This window comes from Hemiscyllium ocellatum, chromosome 13 (genome assembly GCF_020745735.1).
Source record: "Hemiscyllium ocellatum isolate sHemOce1 chromosome 13, sHemOce1.pat.X.cur, whole genome shotgun sequence".
Lineage (NCBI taxonomy): Eukaryota > Metazoa > Chordata > Chondrichthyes > Orectolobiformes > Hemiscylliidae > Hemiscyllium > Hemiscyllium ocellatum.
The window spans coordinates 66,078,116-66,098,613 of NC_083413.1; the positions used below are offsets into that span (position 1 = coordinate 66,078,116).

Genomic DNA, 20,498 nt, shown 5'->3' on the forward strand with positions numbered 1-20,498 from the left:
CCCTTGAGCCCCGCTCCTCCAACCGCCACCAAGACAGAACCCCACTGGTTCTCACCTACCACCCCACCAACCTGCGCATACAACGTATTATCCACCGCCATTTCCGCCACCTCCAAACGGACCCCACCACCAAGGATATATTTCCCTCCCCTCCCCTATCAGCGTTCCGCAAGGACCACTCCCTTCGTGACTCCCTTGTCAGATCCACACCCCCCACCAACCCAACCTCCACCCCCGGCACCTTCCCCTGCAACCGCAGGAAATGTAAAACTTGCGCCCACACCTCCACACTCACTTCCCTCCAAGGCCCCAAGGGATCCTTCCATATCCGCCACAAGTTCACCTGTACCTCCACACACATCATCTATTGCATCCGCTGCACCCGATGTGGCCTCCTCTATATTGGTGAGACAGGCCGCTTACTTGCGGAACGCTTCAGAGAACACCTCTGGGCCGCCCGAACCAACCAACCCAATCACCCCGTGGCTCAACACTTTAACTCCCCCTCCCACTCCACCGAGGACATGCAGGTCCTTGGACTCCTCCACCGGCAGAACACAACTACACGACGGCTGGAGGAGGAGCGCCTCATCTTCCGCCTGGGAACCCTCCAACCACAAGGTATGAATTCAGATTTCTCCAGCTTCCTCATTTCCCCTCCCCCCACCTTGTCTCAGTCGGTTCCCTCAACTCAGCACCGCCCTCCTAACCTGCAATCCTCTTCCTGACCTCTCCGCCCCCACCCCACTCCGGCCTATCACCCTCACCTTGACCTCCTTCCACCTATCCCACCTCCATCGCCCCTCCCCCTAGTCCCTCCTCCCTACCTTTTATCTCAGCCGGCTTGGCTCTCTCTCTCTTATTCCTGATGAAGGGCTTGTGCTCGAAACGTCGAATTCTCTATTCCTGAGATGCTGCCTAACCTGCTGTGCTTTGACCAGCAACACATTTGCAGAGAGAGAGAGAGAGAGAGAGAAGGGATAGGCAAACAAAGAGATTGCTAACAATAAGCCAAGAGAGACCTAATTGCTAGGAGCATGCAAACAAGAAGTGTAAATGGTTAAAAATGGGCTGATTGTGCAAAGAGCCATCCATACACAACAGGATCTACATAATAACTGTAATAACTTCAGGAACCTCATCCTGGACCTGGTTGTAACATTAGCTTGAAACCAGTGTGATACTTCATTTGTTTTGTTGGAAAACCCATTTTGCGTTATTACTTATCACACAGGGTTAGCTCATATCCTAAACTCCCAAGCATCTTCACAACACAGCCCACATCAACTTCTCATTCCCTTCCACTCAATTATTTATAAAACATGCAATTATGGGGTGGTAAATTGTGGCAGACTAATAATGTCAGTATAACACATTGTCACTGAAAAGGGGGTAGGGTCAAATTATATGTGGACTAGCTGCAAAAATATTATTTTTGGTGCCAGAAAAATTGCTTTGTTTTCTGTGTCAGTCGACTATATACCTCAATCTATGGCCGTTAAATTCTTGAGAATCTTAATTGCAATAATGTTACAAACTGGATTAAAACTGTAAATATCCTACCAATTAAACTAAAGAACAATTCTGCAGAAACCAATTTCCCTAAGATTTATGATCCAGATGAATTATTCAATTTGCTAAATTTGCATGAGTGCAGAAAAACCTTCATCAAGGGTACAGTTTAAATGGAAGAAATTCCTCAGAGACCCCTTATACATGAAAATAAATTACACGTAGTGTCCCATTGGTGTTAAGATTGTCAAGGTTAAAAGACAGATTTGTCCTCAATTTGTCAGTGTGAAGAACTGATATCTCCTTTTGAAAAATTAACAATATGAAAGCAGAGCCTGAGGCAACCTGGCTAGTTTGCTTAGAGTGATGCAGGCAAGGAAATGCCACTTAAAATTTATAAAGTATTGAGTGCAAAATTATATTGGAACAGCTTCAAATGTTCATATTTAAACATTTGGAGTCAATAGGGCACATTAACATTGAATGTTGTGTGATAATCCAGCAGAAATTAACTTTTGAGTCATTCCTTGGCCTATATGAAAATTATTACCTTGAGGTAGCTATCAGACCAAGTCAGGATTCAGCAAAATTCTCTCAATCTTAACACTTATCCTGACTTGCACACCCATGTCATCGTGAAAATTATTTTCTGACAATGATATTGCCTTAATAACACAGCAAAGTCTTTTCAAGTTACAGAAATCTTGCTTTAGGTTTGACTTGTCAAAATTCATTGAATATTTCTATAATCAAATTACATTCAAGACTGCCAACTCGCATTTTCACCCTGAAAACCAGCAGTCACACAAGAACAGAAAGGTGTGAGCAAAAATGCAGCTTGACCCAATTCCTATCAATCATTGAGTGAGAATTGGCTGCTTCCTGACTTACCATCACCACCTCTGCCAAAATAAAGTCAAGACTTGAGTGAATGTTATCCACCAAGTCATTGACTCTTGCTGAGTTGCAAAACTTGCCATTTCCTTTTACTTTTGCTGTAGCCTGGTCTTCTTAACAACTAAGTACCATAAACCCATACAATCTAATTTCATCATACCAAACTCACTGCCATACAATTCCAATCAGTGATGAGAACAGTCTCAAGAATTCTGAGATCAACTCGCATTTGGTGCTTGGCAGTTCTGTCAAATAGCAGCCCATCTTCTGTACAATGAGATACAGCAATCCACTGCGAAATTACTCTTGCAGGAAACCCCCTAGCCCTTTTGATGCACAGAGATCTCCAAGTCTCTTCAACTGGGCACATTGCTCAAATAAACCCCTTTAGACAAAAACAATGAATAAGTGCAATTCCATGACACTGATGAAACCTGGAGGCAAGTTCAGAAAGGAAACACTCATAGAAAGAAGGCAAATGATGCTCTCCACTCTGCTGGCATTTTTGCTACTATTTTCTCTCCAATACCTCACACTCACACTATCTTTGCCAACTCTCACTACTGACCACAACATGGTTATTCTAAAAGATGAGAGGCTTAACAAACAATCCAGGTCTGTTTCAATATATAATTTCAGTTGCACCACACTGTAAACTTTTGCTATAAATTTTGTGTCTTACAACCTTATACTCCACAACTACCTGATGAAGGAGCAGTGCTCCAAAAGCTAGTGTCTCCAAATAAACCTGTTGGACTATAACTGGTGTTGTGTGATTTTTAACTACTGACCACAACATTTTTCCTCACTTGGTGTCACTCACTACCATCCTCAACATGACTTACCCTGCCTGCCCCCTGTACTGCCTACTCACTCACTCACACCTTCCTGATGCTGTCTGGCTTGCTGTGTTCTTCCAGCGTCCTGCCTGCCCACTTTGGATTCCAGCATCTGCAGTTTTTTTGCCTCTACTCACTCACTTGGGACATCTTTCCACCTGCATCAAAAGCAACATTCTTTTTCATCTCCCTTAATACTTGCCTCGCTCTCATCCCAGGAGGGAAATGACCTACAATAGTGCAGAAAGACTCAAGACTGGTGGTGGGCTGTCCAACATTTAGCTTCTCACCCCTTATGTGGAGAGGATTCAGCCTCTGACTGCTTTGAACAACTGGGAGAAAGTGAGAACTGCAGATCAGAGTCAAAAATTCTGGTGCTGGAAAAGCACAGTTGGTCAGGTAGCATTTCTGATGAAGGGCTTATGATTTAAACGTCGATTCTCCTGCTCCTTGGATTCTGCCATTGAGTTCTCCAGTTTCAACCAACACCTCATCGTCCAGCTGGGCAGCCTACAGCCCAAAGGACTCAACATTGAGTTCTCCAATTTCAAATAACCTCCCTCCCCTCCCCCTCCCTTCCACTCAACCCTGACACCATTCATTCCTCCCATTGACCAACCAGGTCGTTCCCTCCACCTGTCTTCACCTATGCCCACTTCACCACCCTGCCCGCACTTCCCCCTTTCTGTGCAGCTAGCCCCACACCCAACCCCAGTCCAGAAGAAGGGTCACACCTGAAACATCGACTTCTCCACCTCCTGAAGCTGCCTGGCTCACTGTGTTCTTCCAGCATCCTGCCTGTCACCTTTGGATTCCAGCATCTGCAGTTTTCTTTGTCTCTAAGAAAGCTGGTAGCTGTTACAGTCAATGATAGCAATCTAACAGTAAGGATCTGGCTATTTGTCATAAGCAGTTTAATATTGACACGTTGTTTTAAAGAAACTCTAAATTCAGATACAGAGTTATTCTAAACAGTGGGGGAAAAGAATGTTCTCTATTACCTGCCAGGTACAGTACTGCTAGCAGCAGTTGAACAGACTGATTCCATGGACAGTTAAGGAAACTAGAAACTTAGCCCTGGCAAGGCTTGATGAAGAAATCACTGCATTAGCCTTTCTGCTGGAAGTTGGTTATGGAATTCACAGAAGACTGAAGAAAGTAACTTTCAACTTACACCTCAGTGAAACAGGGAAGAGGCATCTTGTCAAAGCAGGGGGTAACTTTGAACTAGTTTCTGTATGGAGGATAATTGTGTGGACAGTACAGCACAATATATAAATGTGGCAAGGAGTTATGGCCATATTGAAAAACAAATAAGGGATACCTTTTCCGAAGTTTAGAGAATTAGTTTGTTATAGTAAAAGTCTTAAAATTTTATCATGTAAGACTCATTTAAATCAGTCACTGGGATTTCAAAACACTTACGAAAAATTTTTGGTCTATACAAAGAATTGTAACAACGGCATTTTGTTAAAAGTCTTTCTCCACCTATAGGGAAACTTCCAATGTACCACAGGAACCCCTACCATTCCCTGCAGGCTGGAACATTTGAAATTCAAAGCACTCCTACAAATCAGGCAGAGTCAGTAGAAATCAATTTGCAACTAACCTGCCAGTGAGCCTTTTAATAGAACTACAGCAAATGCAAGTTCAGATACACAAGAGTGAAGTGGGAGATGGCATGGGGCAGGGTGACACTAGGCACATGGACACACAAGATGGCCGCTGAGCCATAAGTTGGCCACTTGACCCACAAGATGGCTGCAGGGCCACAATATGGAGAGAGACAGCACAGCAAACACAGATACTGCCTGGGGCCACCAGAATGCCAGCATAATGCACTCACAACCTAGTTGATTAGTTTAAGGTGGGTGGGAGAGAGAATGCACATGAGCAGTGTATATTGGCCGCCGAAGTGTCTCGGTCCAACCAACACCTCTGATAGAATGCTAACTGTTTGATACAGACTCAATACAGAGTACTAATAGCCAGGGCTGCAGCAATCGTCCTTCTCAGGAAGAGTGATAAGCGCCCATTACCATAGCAACGGACTTCTACGTAGTTGAAACTAGCAATCTGCGCTGAAACTAACAACAACCACGCTGAAATTAACAAAGGCTGTGCTGGAACTGACAATGACTGCACCAAAACTATTAATGATTCTGCAATGTTTACAATTAACAAACCGTGTTACAAAGACATAATTTCACCACTGACCTATTATATTACAAAACATATAAAAGTATCTTGACATGTGCTCTGGGCTGAGAGAAGACTCACAGCTGACTACTATGCTGTTGGTGTTTTTCTCTCCCCGGACCACCGGTTTTTCCTTGTACAATAAACTCTGTCATTGAACCCCCAACTCTGAGTCTGAGGCTGGTGATTTTCCCACAACCAGGGTAAGAGAGCAAACTAGGTAGAATAGTCAGGTCTGTAATGGCAGGGCTAGCACAGAATCATTGTTGCATGCTCACTGAAACATGCATATTCTGGGCGAACCTTGTTAACACCCACACAAAATATCCTGGTCAAAATGACATTCAACACAGGCTGCGATGAGAGTTAGTACAATTGACATGGGTGCTGTTTTGCTACCCAAGTATCTCCACAGTGCAAAATGTATTGTTAAAATTCACACAGTTTTTGTTGTCATTATTTGGGCTGTGAGTAGAAGTTTGTTCTTTCTTTTAAAAAAAAGAGGGAGAAGAAGCAAACTGATATTTGTTGAAAGGATGTGGCCTGGAAACCAATTGTAGGCTGATTTGTGTTCAACTTTGCAGGCATTTGAACCTTGCAATCAATTTTGTTCAAGTGTTGACAGATGTTTCGATATTAACAGGTACCATCATAGGGAGGCTGGTGTTAACCAATCCAACAAGGAGAATGTTGAAAAAACAGAAAGTGAAACCAAAGTTTGAACTGGGGGTTTTGAACTGTTTTTTGTCAGAAGGCTGTGGATGCCAAAGCTATAGGAAGGCGATTTGATTGCTCTCTGGGTATCCTCCCATTATCAATGTGTTGAATGTTTACAGAATAGAATCTCAGCTGTAAGAATTAACTGAATAATCCTCAGAGCCTACTGAAAGCTACTTGAGTTGACCAATATCAGAAATCAAGCAAGATATGTTTCCACAGACCTGTGTTAAGTGCTTCCGTGAACTGGCCAGTTACATCTCCTTTATTTTTCATTAATTTATTCCTTCACTGTGTCTGGGTATGTGAGAGTGTGGGTTAAAATCAAAGATGATTGGTTTAAATTGTAGATATTAATTAGATTACTTTTTTTGTTTAACCTTGCTCTATTAAAGCTACTGTATTAATAATAAATTGTTAATTCTTTTGTTTCAGTATAAAGTTGGTTTCTGCAAGCGGTTTTTCACATTGTCTAATTAGGAACTATTCGGGACAATTTTGAGGGTCATTGAATTCTTTAATTTGATTGTGTTGCAAATACAGCCATGATGTGAGGTGCCAGCATTGGACTGGAGTGGACAAAGTCAAAAGTCACATGAGACATGAAATAAATCTGTTGGACTATAACTTGGTTTTGTGTGACTTCTGACTTTGTCAATAGAGGGAGGCTGGTTTGATTTGGCTGCCTGTCTTCACATAATAAAACCACGTCACTGACCTTTGTGCCTTTATTTACCTGTCTACAAACTTATGATGCCTTTATTGTTTTCTAAGCCAAATATTTCTTTTTTATCAAAAGACCATCTTTGAATTCCACATTTGGCTACTTGCCACTAATTCTAGAAATTGTTTCAGTGACACATAAAACTCTAACCCCTGCATAGTGTGAACTGTCACACGTTTCAGGTTGAACATTAATATTAGCACAGTGCCGCATGATCAGTCAAGCATATCTCAGGCACAAACAGAACGCACAATGTTCTAATGTCTTCACAGCATTTTCCATCAATGTTTTAAGAATTCAGAATACGTTCTATATTCTACTCTCCACTCAGACTCCAAGGAATAGAGTTATAACAACCATTGCGAGTTTATAAAGTAATGTTAAGAAAATTTCAAATACAAGACTTCATTCATCCTACATCAATACGTGACCGAATTATACGTTCCACTTGAGTTACTGAAGAGCAAAAACACCACCTGATAGAGTAGCTGTACCAAAATGTTGAATAAAAGGTATTAGTCTGGATCTTCCACTCAGCCATCATGCTTACGGAAGTATGACCTAATATCCCTGACTCCTACTAATGAGTGTAAGTTCCAGGCCCCGGACAATTTTTCCAAAAGTGATGTGTAATTTTCCAGCCAGGATAACTAGCTTCTGCCAGCCAATCTGCCTAGTAATGAAAGGCCTCAGAGCCTTTTGCTGCAGCATTAATGTGACTCAGTGCTGCTGTTCCAGAGGAGAGAAAAAGGTTTAAAACGATCACTTATCCCATTCACCCCATTGCTTAATGAGGTAATTCAATCATACATAGCATTTCAACTTCCTCATCTCCAACTAATACATCGCAACAGCACACTCTTTAAGCCATCAACAATGAGAAAGATGTAGAATCACAGACCGGTTACAGCAAAGATCGCCTTTATGTGCATCATGTTTATGTCAGCTTCCTAAAAATGCATCTCACCTAGTCCTACTCGTGTTACTTGCTTTACAGGTCTGGAAAGATTTTCTCTTTGGATATTTATACAATTCTCTTTTGACGGCCTCAGGTGGAGCTGCCTCCACAACACTCTTGCCATCATCTATTTTCCATAAATCTCAGTGATGTGCTCTCCTCTCATGCTCCCCTCATAAGGGAGGCTGCAGGAACTAAACAAAGTTTGAGAGGTGCATCTGCTTCCATCAAACCCCGGGGGAATGGCATTACTGATTGTTAACAAAAGGCCCATTACTGAGGATGTGGTCAGCACAGAGGCTGAATCCACTGAAGGTCACGGAATCTCTGCAGTGTGGAAACAGGCCATTCAGCCCTTCGGATTCACACCAATCCTCTAAAGACCACCCCATTTCTCATGGCTAACCTACATAGCCTGCAGATCCCTGGACACTATAGACAATTTAGTGAGGCCGATCCACCTAACCTGCACATCTTTGGACTTTGGGAAGAAAGTCACGCAGATATGTGGAGAATGTGCAAACTCTACACAGACAGTCGCCTGAGGGTGGAATCAAACCTAGGACTATTGCACTGTGAGGCAGCAGTGCTAACCACTGAGCCACCATGCCGACCCTTTTGATAAGGAAAAGTAGGGTTGATAGCTTCTTCGCACCTAATCCTCCTCATACCATACTTCCTCCGCATACAATAATCTTTTCAAGTTGCAGACGTTCTTGCCAATCACTATAATCTTACTCTTTGTCTCTCTTTATTCCCCTTCAGATGCTCAAGAACTGAACCTTATTCAGGTAGAAGATGGTGAGGCACACTGTTATTGATCTCACACCTACAATAATTAGCTCAGGTACCGATATTGTGACTACCTTGCAGCATCCGATAGAGCCCAGATCTGTACTTGTAGGGGAGCAACACCAGATCCAAATACACAGCAACAATGGCAGGAACAAGGCTAATGTAGATGCCAGCTCAACAGAGGGCACAATTGGATAGAAGCTCTGCTGGAGTGGGCTCAGGTGAGAATTTCGATGGGACAGCCTATAGGAAATGGTTGATAAGTTGACATACTGATCTGGTTGCTCGATGAAAGCCTGGCTACATTCAATGTTTGGTAAATTCATGTTGTGCACAGAAGTTAGAATCAATCCTTTGTGGCATGGATCTGATGGTCAAGTCCATTCACGATACTCCTGAATGCAGCCCAGTATAACAACTGATGACTGATGCATTAGTTTGCAGTGCAGCACATGCAGCTTGCACCAAATTCCTGCATGCTGTACCAGACAGTCAGGTTGATATCAATTAAATCTAAACTGCTGCCCGAATGGCTTTAGGTCCTAGTATTCAGAGAACGTGCACAGTGTCTCAGTAGGCCAGCTATCTGTGCTCAGACAGGTTATTAAGATTGCTGAAGCGCTCCCTGGAGAACTTTGCAGTGGTGCATAATCCTTCTATTAGAATTATTTATCCTAATGGTGAATGACCCAGCATAATGATCCCACTGCTGCCACCCTGACGATCACCCAGATTGTGATATGATCTGAAACTGGACCTTCAAAGACCAGAACTGCTCAAAGACATTCTCCACTGCCAACTGCCATCTCTCCCACTGAAAGTTAGCAGCCTCCCAACAATCATGCCTTAGTCACTGGAGCAGCATTGTGAAAGAACACTTGGAAAGGCAAATGCAAGTGAAGGAACTGAGCTATGAGGAAACTCCTGTCCAATTACTTTAATCTTATACACAATATTTAATTTAGAATGTATACTTCTATTAAGTTTTGTTCTTGCATTGTAGCCAAATTGTCAATGTAACTTCCAGTGCTGGAAGGAGGTCAAGTTCTACAACTGTTGTTGAAAAAAGAATGAGGTTGAGATTATGGTTTTGCATTTAAATTAATTTGTCAGTTATAACCCCAGAAAGAGATTTTCCAAGTTGCAGCCTTCATCCGTTGTCATCCTTTTCCACAACCTCATCTTATTCATACTTCAGCCAGCTGCTCTTCTCCTCCCTCTTCCAGCAGTTTGCTTTGCTCCACGTAACCTTTGCCCATCCTTATAGAGCCATAGAGATGTACAGCACGCAAACAGATCTTTCAGTCCAACTCATCCACGGCAACCAGTTATCCTAACTTAACCTAACCTAATCGAGTCCCATTTGCCAGCCAAAACCCTTCCTATTCATGTACCCATCCAGATGCCTTTTAAATGTTGTAATTGTACCAGCCTCCACTTCTTCCTCTGGTAACTCATTCCATACACGCACCACCCTTTGCATGAAAAAATTGCCCCTTAGGTCCCGTTTAAATCTTTCCGCATCATTCTAAGCATATACCCTCCAGTTCTGGACTCCCCCATCCCAGAGAAAAGATCTTGTCTGTTTACCCTATCCATGCCACTCATGATTTTATAAACCTCTATAATATCACCCCTCAGCCTCTGACGCTCCGGGGAAAACAGTCCCAGCCTATTCAGCCTGTCCCTATATCTCAAATCCTCCAACCCTGGCAACATCCTTGTAAATCTACTCTGAACCCTTTCAAATTTCACAACATCCTTCCAATAGGAGGGAGTGCTTAATAAACACTTTGGCGAATGTGTGACGAGATTTCTGCTGAAAATAACTTTGTCCACTTATTTCAAGCAATACAGTGATAGATACTCCTTTATAGGCGTTAGAGCCACAATATCGACAACATAGGCTTTTACTCACATCGAAAAATATCCAGCTTTAAACATACACTCTAACTATGAGACATTTGGGCCATGAATTTACTTAAAAAGAAAAGGTCTAAATGAACTAGAACCATAATGTCTGTATCTACACTGACCTGTATTTCCCAATCTTACTTAAAATAGGAGAATTCATTGCATTTTAAGTCAAAACAAATCCTGTAGCTTGTCAACAGACATTTCAAAAGGCAAATCAGAGGTAACTGCATTAATGCTTATAAAAGCATTTCCATGGGAATATACCTTCATTTCATTGTGTGGTTGATCTATATCCTTAACCTCTGTCAGCCTTCTTTCTTTGAAAATTAATCTGCAGTTGATGAGGTCTCCTTATAGACTGCAGAAGAAAATTGTTGCATTACAAGAAAAGGGAAGCAGATGTGCTTCACTGTCATCGGTCAATGCGATCTTCACTGGAGTTCACAAGCTCACATACAATGGCTGACACGGAAATATTCTCTTTGTATAGCAATGGTAGCCTTTATTGCGCCAGTGTTTTGATTTTCATTTCCTACGAACTGAGGCTTGTGCAAGATCATTTTGTCATCAAATAAGTAGTCTTGTCTGTTTACCTCTGACAATAGAATCATTTGCAAGCTTGGATTGGGCATTTTCAACACGCCATTGAGTACTGGTAATACCAGCATTGCGATTACCTGCTTCTCAGATTGATTTTAGAAATGAAAATTAATAGATGCAACAAGAAACAATCATCTCAAATCAGCAGCTTTATCTCTGGGGCATGTTGAAATACTACATCCTATTTGGTAGCCATGGCGGTACCCTGCAACGCTCAAGACAAAAAATTAACAATCATTCTGGTACGGTCAATTTAAATAAGCTACATATCAAATCTTGTGGAAGCTGCTATCAGACGCAGAACTTGTAACTGACTGAAAACTAACAGAGGCCAATGCTACTGCCAGTAATTTTACCAGCTACCTGTTCAAAATTTCACAGTAGCTTCATTTTTAGGAATACTATTGTGTAAGTGGGGGTCATTAGAGAATTCCTATTTTGACTCAAAGCTCTCAGAAGCCCCATGGCAATAGGTGCTCAACAGGTTTACAGCTCTGGTCAATTCTCTAATGCTAGCCATGGCTTAAATGGTTAGAACAGACCAACATTCTTTCCCCGATCTCTTCACGCATTAACTCAAGGTGGAATCTGTGCATCTGTAGATGTCAAACAACACATATATAATTTTGAATTCTGTGGGTTCTTATCCTCTCATTGCTACTTTAATTGAAAGGCTTACAACACCTATACACGAGGGATAGCTCCTTGGAAAATAAGTGGAGCATTACTGACATGCTTAAAGCCATACCTTGCGTGAATGATTTTCGCAGGAAAAGGATGTTTTAAAAAAAACTGGGATGTAATCTTTTGGCACTCACTTCCATGCCTCACGCATGCAGAATGGTGTTTAGGTAGAATACCATTGACGCTGAGGGAGATGTCAGGCCCAGCTTATTTCACTGACTTCAGAAAAACAGGAATGTTACAATGTACTTTTTTTCTCTGATTGCCAATATAAATTTGCAAATTTTAATAGTTTTGCCATTAAACATCCTTTTGCATCTAAATTACATTACATCAGTTAATGGCAGTAATGTCACAGCAAAACATAACATTGAACCGCTAATTGGAGTTAGTCAAATTTAAATTGAACTCTGTTTTGCAATGTGCCAACATTTCTGAACTCATTAACTAAAGCCTTTGTTAACCTCACGTAATTTGGTTGCACAAAGTACAATATTAACTGAACAGAGCTGAGGCAGGAGGGGGACTGGGATACAGCACAATCCTGTCTCAATTTTTACCATCAATTAACTGTTGTTTTTGCATTAATACAGCCATATCACATATAGTGTTGCATCTCTGTAAATGAACAATCAAATGGTCCTTATGTGTCAAAGTTGGCAACATCTGGTAAGTACTTAAAACAAGATTTGATTAAAGGGGAAAAGGAAACATTCCATGTTGTAATATATATTTCACTTTATGATCTTAATGCCTGTGGAACGTAAGTGAAAGAACTAACTTACTTGTATTAAAGTGTGTCAGCCATTGTTGCAGCGATCTCATGCTTTTCTCTTTTGCGATCTGACATGTTCAGTTCCAATTGCTGCTAGGGTACATCAGCAGGCACCAAACTCAGTCACAGACCACAAGGTTTCTGTTTTCTTCTTCAATTCAAGAAGACACAATAAAGAATCATAGTCTCCTGTGAACTGATTGGTGTTATAAACTTTGTCAATGAACTCCTCCCACCACCCAAACCCCTCCCCCCTGCCACTCCATCCTCATGCCTCCAGCTATCTGCATCACGAGGTTTACAGCAGAAGACTTTTTCTGTATTGCACAACATTGCTTTTGTTGCTCAGTTTGCTTCTCTTTTGCAAATCAGACCAGCTGGGCAGAAGTTCCACATATTTCAAATACACTAGGTACTACATTGGAAGCAAATTACTGATGAGATATTTAACAAGGCTTAAATTAGTTAAAAGAAATCTGATTTTAAAATGTATAACAGGGTTCTCAAACTTGAAAATCAATGGGCCAGAATTGTTGTGAAAGTGACAGTGATTTTTAAGATGCATGTCATTGTAAATAGGGAAGAGATACCCCAAGAATTCAAGGTTATTAGAAATTACTGAATAATTATAATCACAATATTGGGCAGCACATCGTCAATTTCCTTCTGAGTTTCAAGATATTGTTGCAACACCACATTTATTCGCAATGAAACTCACTGTAGAAGATAGGGACTGAAAATTAACAGCACAAGTACCTAATGAGGAGGTTTATGCTTCTGCAATGCTGCTTACCCTCAGAGGCCCAGAAAAGGGAACAGTTGAAACTAAAGTCTCACTCCTTCAGGTCCCAAATTGCTTCTGGAGTTCCTTAAACTGCAAACCTTTTTTTATAGAAAAGGATGTTACATTACCTTTGTCCCTTTTTCTCTGTCTCTTTTAGTCTATCAAAAATCACAAACACCGAGATATAGTCCAACAGGTTTATTTGAAAACACAAGCTTGTGTCACTGACACCTCTACACCTTTTAATCTGATCTCTCTTTCCCAATTTTCATTGTAGTCTCAGTATCTTATTTGGTCAAATTCACCACATTTCCTTCTTTGTTACGTTTTTTTCCCTCAATCTCTAAATTTCATTGGTTAAACTGAGACTGTTAGTCCCAGCATTCTGTTAAATCCAAGATGTCCCATTACAGAGCAATTTACTCCTCTTTCCACCAATTCACAGCATTGTTTAAACTGAATGGTGAGAAACTAATCTACCTAACTAACCGATCAGCGTTATTGGCACAACTTAGAACGATGTTCATCATCTACAGTTATTATCAAATAGACTACCAGAGAAGTAGGGAAGTTGAATAAACAGCTCTTTCCAAATAAATCTTCATACATGCTCTACGATGAAATTGCTGTCAGAACAGGACAAGAAGTTGACAATGCCCATGATATAAGGCTGCCTGTGAGACCTCTTGCTGACCAGAATCAGAGTCAGTGCACAGGAAGTCCTCAATGCTGACCACAGTGCCTTGGGACAATTAATCAGGAAGAAAATGGAAAAACACCGAGGAAAAAATAAACTACAAGATTGCAGATAAATCAGCAGAAGTCAAGATTGTGCCAACTTAGTTCATCTGTACTACCTGCAGAATAGACTGCCACTCAAGAATCAGCCTTTACAACCATAAAAGATGATGTTCAATGCAGAAGAGACAGTCAGGGGAGCAAACAATCATCACTGAGACAGACAGATGCCCAGTGCACCAGGACAATGGATGAAGACAGTCATCTTTAACCTATACAATGCTTAAGATATAGATTGCAAAAGGCTTTGTGTGAAAGCAATTCTATTTCTGCACAATGCCATCTAGTCTGTCAAATCTTTTTTGGGTATTTAAAATGTAAAGAAAATGTTATGTAAAATTATTCACATAGTGAAAGTCATTTTAGTAGCTTTCTCAAGTAACCATTGGCATGCAGGAATCTGGAGGTTGACTGTGGGTCAGCTTTTCATTGTATAGGGGACATCCCATCCATTTGATCTGTATCTCATTCCAATCTACCATGTCTCTACTAGAAGTGATTAGCTAGTGGTGAGCTCGATTAGGAGCCAAAGCTGATTTTTCCCTTCTTTGTTTAAGAGTCAAGAAAAGAGTCAAAGGGTCTTCACCCATAACTCAGTGAAGAGCGTGATTCTAACTTGGGAACTTTGGATCTATATAGCTTTATTCTGCAACAGACAGTGTCTTTATCAAAGAACCAGAAGAAAAAAAATTAGTCTGTGACACTTGAACATTTTAATTGTTTAAGATTAGATTCCCTGCAGTGTGGAAACAGGCCCTTCAGCCCAACAAGTCACACCAACCCTCCGAAAAGTAACCCACCCAGACCTATTCCCCTACCCCATGTTTACCCCTGACTAATACACCTAATCCTATGGGCACCTTAGTGTGGCCAATGTGCCTGCCTTACATCTTTGGATTATTGGAGGAAACCCACACAGACACAGAGGGAACGTGCAAACTCCACACAGATAATCGCCCGAGGTGAGAATCAAACCTGGGTCCCTGGGGCTGTGAGGCAGCAGTACTAACCAGTGAGCCACCATAGCACCCAAAGATTGCTTTTCTTTTCCGAGAAAGTGAAATCGAAGGGCAAAGTAAGGAGAAAAAGAAATCAGAGGAAAAAAGAAAGTGAGAAAACAGAAAAAAGATGAGTGAGAAAGAGAAAGAAAAAAGTAACATGGAGAGACGTGGGAACAAAGGAAACATGATAAAAGAGTGAGAGTAAGAGAAGAGGAAGAAAAAAATAGCATGTGAGGGAAGGTTAGGGCAAAATAAAAACAGCCAGCAGCCCTTCTCATTCTGAAACAATAGTTCCTGAAAATTCACAAACTCATTAACCATTTCAATAGGCAAAGGCATCATGTTAGATGGGAAAACCCACCAAAGGCAGATACTGACAAATAAATTCCTCTTTCAAGATACTTATATCAAAGATTTTGTGCACATTCTTTTACATAGTATTATCCCATCTGAAACAGAACAATTGCTCAGGTCCTTCAACTCTGATTAGCATTTACCTGGCTTTAAATAATTTTGAAAAAAAGTTGTTCTACATTCCAACAAGCTGAAGGTTTGACTGCAAAAGGCACATTTTCTTTGCACCGAAGTTGTGATTTCCTGTTGGTTAATTATTCTCCTTTTGGCTTGTCTTCTCTCAAACCAAATAAAACATTAAAAAGAAGCCATCTGTTTCCTGTTGTTTAACTGGAACACCTTTTTACAAAAAAAAGTTAAGAACTCAGACAGAAATCAATTTTTCATATTCTACAGGAAGTTATTAAACACCAATAGTTTTAAATTCTCAAATTATTTACCTATGCCACTAATGTAACATAAGAAGTCATTGTATTAAGAGGGAAGTCAGAGAGACCATATACTATTTATCACAGCAACAATTTTTTTCAACTTTTCTTGTCTGGTAGAAGAACATGTATTGAAGTGCAGGAATTGAAAGAAATCTGCACTAATTGCAAACATTTGTTATGACCTGACCAGACAGTTTAAATTACTTTATGGAAAACAGATCAATTGGGAAACCTAGTGGCAGGAAATGGTCAAGGGCAATTTTAAATGTCAACTCAAATGAAAGATTGCCTGAAGAAGCAACCTCCCCCATCACACTTATTGGTTTTTGAAAAGAAAACATCTGGTAGAAATATGGGCCGTGGGTTCTCCATGAACATATTTGCATCTCATCACCACTTTGTGAAGATATAAGGTTAAGGCAGAGATCTGAGGTAAACTTTAAAGGAGGTGACACTTTACAGGCATTGGTTTCAACTGCTAAAGGCAACTTCTCCTTTCAAGCAAACAAACAGACAAGACCAATGAAACACTTCTTGACAATTAGCGACTGCTGACAAAGTTTGGGGCATTTATGGTGTTGAAGTCTGTAGTTTCAAAGAACAGAGATGCTCATTTGAGAGAAAGTTTAAGAAAACAAGATACTCTGCAGACTTTCATGTGCTAAATTTCAATGAATTATAAAGGGAGCAAGCTATAATAATGTGAAGAATTCCAGATTCGATATTGAAATGTGGAATCAACGCGATTTTTCTATTCACTTCATGTTAGTAACAGAACTCACCTAGTATTGTAAGGTTAAATGGTATTTACCAGATAGCCTCTGGGGAGAAGAGGAGATAAGCAAGATTACCTTTGGGTCAAGGTGGCCTTAACTTGGTCCAGTTGACAACTGGAATTCAAAGTCAATTCAATGCTCTGTGATAGATTCAGTAACAAGACATGAAATCAGGCAAGTCCAGAATATTCTATTAATGATTTATCAGCTTAGTCTGGTACAATTACATGGATTTGGATGTTAGCAGTTGCATTTTAATGCTGACATGTATTTTGAGATTCCAAAATAATCAAGGCCATCAACCTGAACTCATGCTTATAACACTGAATGGCCAGAAATCCAACAACATGTATCCCAGTACCTTATTGACCGTGCACTTTAATTTCTGATGTGGAACAGAATACAAATTAACTAGCAAATTTTCTAATGCAGCTGATAAAACATGCTTCTTAATAAGTTTCTGAAGAACCAATTGATCACGGAAAATATCAAATTGGGATAATAACCCCTAAACATGATATTAACATAAATGAAAAACCAGTATGTTTACTTTTGCAATTGCGCACCATACATTAAAGATTCTGAAAATTATCAACAAATCTATTTGTACTGAAATAACTCAGTGCAAAGTACAAATTACAAGAACATTATATATACTGACCACTTTACAGATAACAAAAAAACAGTAGGAGTAGGCCAAAGTCAATAGTACATAAGACATAGGAGCAGAAATAGGCCATTCAGCTCATTTAAGTCTGCTCTGCCATTCAATGAGATCTTGGCTGATCTGATATTATTCAACTTGAATTTTCTGTGTTACCCCCCAAAAAATTATTCCCATACTTACTAAAAATGTCTATCTCTGTCCTAAGTAAATTTAATGACAGCCACGATTACTCTGCAGTTATCACTACACTCTGTGGGGGAAATAAATCCTCACTTGAAAGGGTGACTCCTTACTCTGAGATTATGTCTTCTGGTCCTAGACTCTCATGCAGGGGAAACAGCCTCTCCTCACCTAACCTGTCGAAACCCCTAAGAATCATGTATGTTTCAATAAGGTTGCCTTTCATTCTAACTTCCAATGAGTGCAGCCAAACCTACTCAAACTCACATCATAAAGAAAATCTCTCCATGCCCAGGATATATTTTTCATTACAAAAAGGGAACCAAAACTGTTCCAGTATTTCAGCTGGGTCCAACTAGTGTCTTGTATAGTTTTAACAAGAGCTCCATTTTTTTATATTCCATTTCCTTTGAAATAAATGCTAACTCTATTTGCTTTCTCCATTACCTGCTGAATTTGGATGTTATCTTTTTATGATTCCTTCACAAGGATTCCAAAGTTCTACCAGGATGTCGCTTTCAACATTCTCCGTTTAAGCAATATTTAACTCCTCTATTTTTCCTGAAAAAGTGCACAATCTCACATATTCCATCTGCCAATTCACTTGTCCACGTCCCTTTATGAACATTATGTGCAATTTAGTATGGCTAATTCACATCCAGTAAGTTTATGTCCATTGATTTCTTGTAGTTAGCTGGTTTGACCAACTTTCCTTTTGTAAGAACTAGGATGCAGTTTAAGCTGCAGCAACTTAATTCATGAAGACTGGGAATTAGTTCAGCTCTCTGGTGAATCACACGATTCTTTCAGGAACTCAGGTTTTGATAGACGTCAAGAGTACAGTCAGGTTGGAAGTAAGCCTGGAGCTACATTGTTGCTTAGTGTGTCAAGGTTGAAAGTAGACTGAGGAAAGAATTCAAAGTTGTTCAATTGAAGTTATTCAATAACCATGAGTTTCAGCCACATAGCTGGGACTGAAGAGTGAGTCCCTTTAGTTATCAGGATGTCTTTTATATACCTGCTTGAATACTACTAAATAAACTGCAAATTGGAGGAACAACATCTCATCTTCTGCCTGGGCAGCCTACAGCCCAGAGGACTCAACATTGAGTTCTCCAATTTCGAAGAGCCTCCCTTCCCATCCCCCAACACCCTTCCCAGCTCCTCCCTCTCCCTCCCACTCCTTCCAGCCACGAACTGGATTCATTCCTCCCATTGATCAACCAGGTTGCACCCTCTGCCTGTCTTCACCTATCCTGTCACCTCTCACCTTTCACCACCCTGCTCCCACCACCCCATTTATCTGCAGCTCACCCAACACCTCCACCCCCCCAGTCCTGAAGGAGGGTTACAACCGAAATGTCGACTTCTCCAGCTCCTAAAGCTGCCTGGCTTGCTGTGTTTTCCCAGACTCCTGCCCGTCTATTTTGAATACTACTGGAAGTCTATGATGTGACTGTGTTATTTCTCATAAAAGTAAGGCAGCATGATGCAGAGATGCCCCTTTGCAAAATAACCTGAGATATGAAGGTGGGGGGAGGGTGGGAGGAAGAATTGCAAAACCTGCATGTGGCGTAAGCATTGAAGAAAGCATATATAAAAATGGTATCAAAATATAAAATTTTAAGGCATAACTGGAGCATAGCACAATCTTAATAAATCCCTCTTTTAAGTGCAGGAAGAAAGGTAGTAATTGTACTGAGGACCAGGACGGAAAATTAGATTAGATTACTTACAGTGTGGAAACAGGCCCTTCGGCCCAACAAGTCCACACCGACCCGCAACCCACCCATATCCCTACATTTACCCCTTACCTAACACTACGGGCAATTTAGCCTGGCCAATTCACCTGACCCGCACATCTTTGGAGTGTGGGAGGAAACCGGAGCACCCAGAGGAAACCCACGCAGACATGGGGAGAATGTGCAAACTCCACACAGTCAGTTGCCTGAGCCGGGAATTGAACCCGGGTCTCTGGCGCTGTGAGGCAGCAGTGCTAACCACTGTGCCACCAGATGGTGGTCTAAATGTGGCCATACTGACACCCATTGAGGTGGTGATCCTGGACTTGGCTGCCAATGATCAGAGCCAAGCAATAAGTCCAACTGAGATTGAGGATGGCCCCGCAGTGATGAGATTCCAAAGACACATTTCCATAATTACAGCAAACAGTTCTGAAGGAGATGGGGAAGAGACAATCCATCAAACTGGGAACATTTATGATTTGTGACTTTGAAAGTTTGCAAACACCAGGGAGAAAAGTGTGCCTCAAGATTAAAGGGAGTAAAGTTCCAATCATTCCAATGCTTGCAATGATGAAATGGTTCTCAGTACAACCAGCTCAGAGGTTAGAGATGGCTCTAATTTTCCTTCGTGTTTTTCACACAAGTGAGACAGGACAGGACACCTCACCTCAGAGGGTGCAGTGTCACACCTTTGCTTCACATCTGGCACCAGCATAGTTACACCTCTCTGGCTGTGTTCCCTCTAATTTTTTTTCTTCCTACATGGAGCTCCGAGGTCCATGTGGAGCAGCATATTCCAGAAAGGGAAGACGTGCAACAGCGTGACATTCTATACACACAACAATTTGGCTGCATGGCTTACTAAGAATGATGCTCAAGGGACATAGGTGACTTGGCTATAAGGAATATACTTCCTGTCAAGAACACAACACGGTTGCACAAACAGCTGTTGGAGACTGAGATGGAGCATATCTTTGGCAGTCAGCCTTATGCTGGAAGTGACCTACACGCTGAGCCCCAGCCTGTTGAAGAGAGTCTGGAGTCATCCATCTGGATGCTGGACATACTATGCATGATATGTGGGAATGTGGCAGAGACACCAGAGGGGCTGTGCACTCTAGCCTGAATATTGGATGAGTTCATCC

General features: G+C 41.1%; 1 protein-coding gene across 2 annotated transcripts in view; it reads right to left on the bottom strand.

Annotated features, from left to right (window-relative positions):
• Window positions 1-12,800, bottom strand: part of LOC132821921 (beta-galactoside alpha-2,6-sialyltransferase 1-like) — a 131,971-nt gene extending 119,171 nt beyond the window's left edge. For both annotated transcript variants that reach the window (XM_060834890.1, XM_060834887.1), the window contains exon 1: window positions 12,628-12,800. The gene's annotated coding sequence lies outside the window, so the exon portion shown is untranslated. The remainder of the gene's footprint in view (window positions 1-12,627) is intronic.
• Window positions 12,801-20,498: the final 7,698 nt, after the last annotated feature.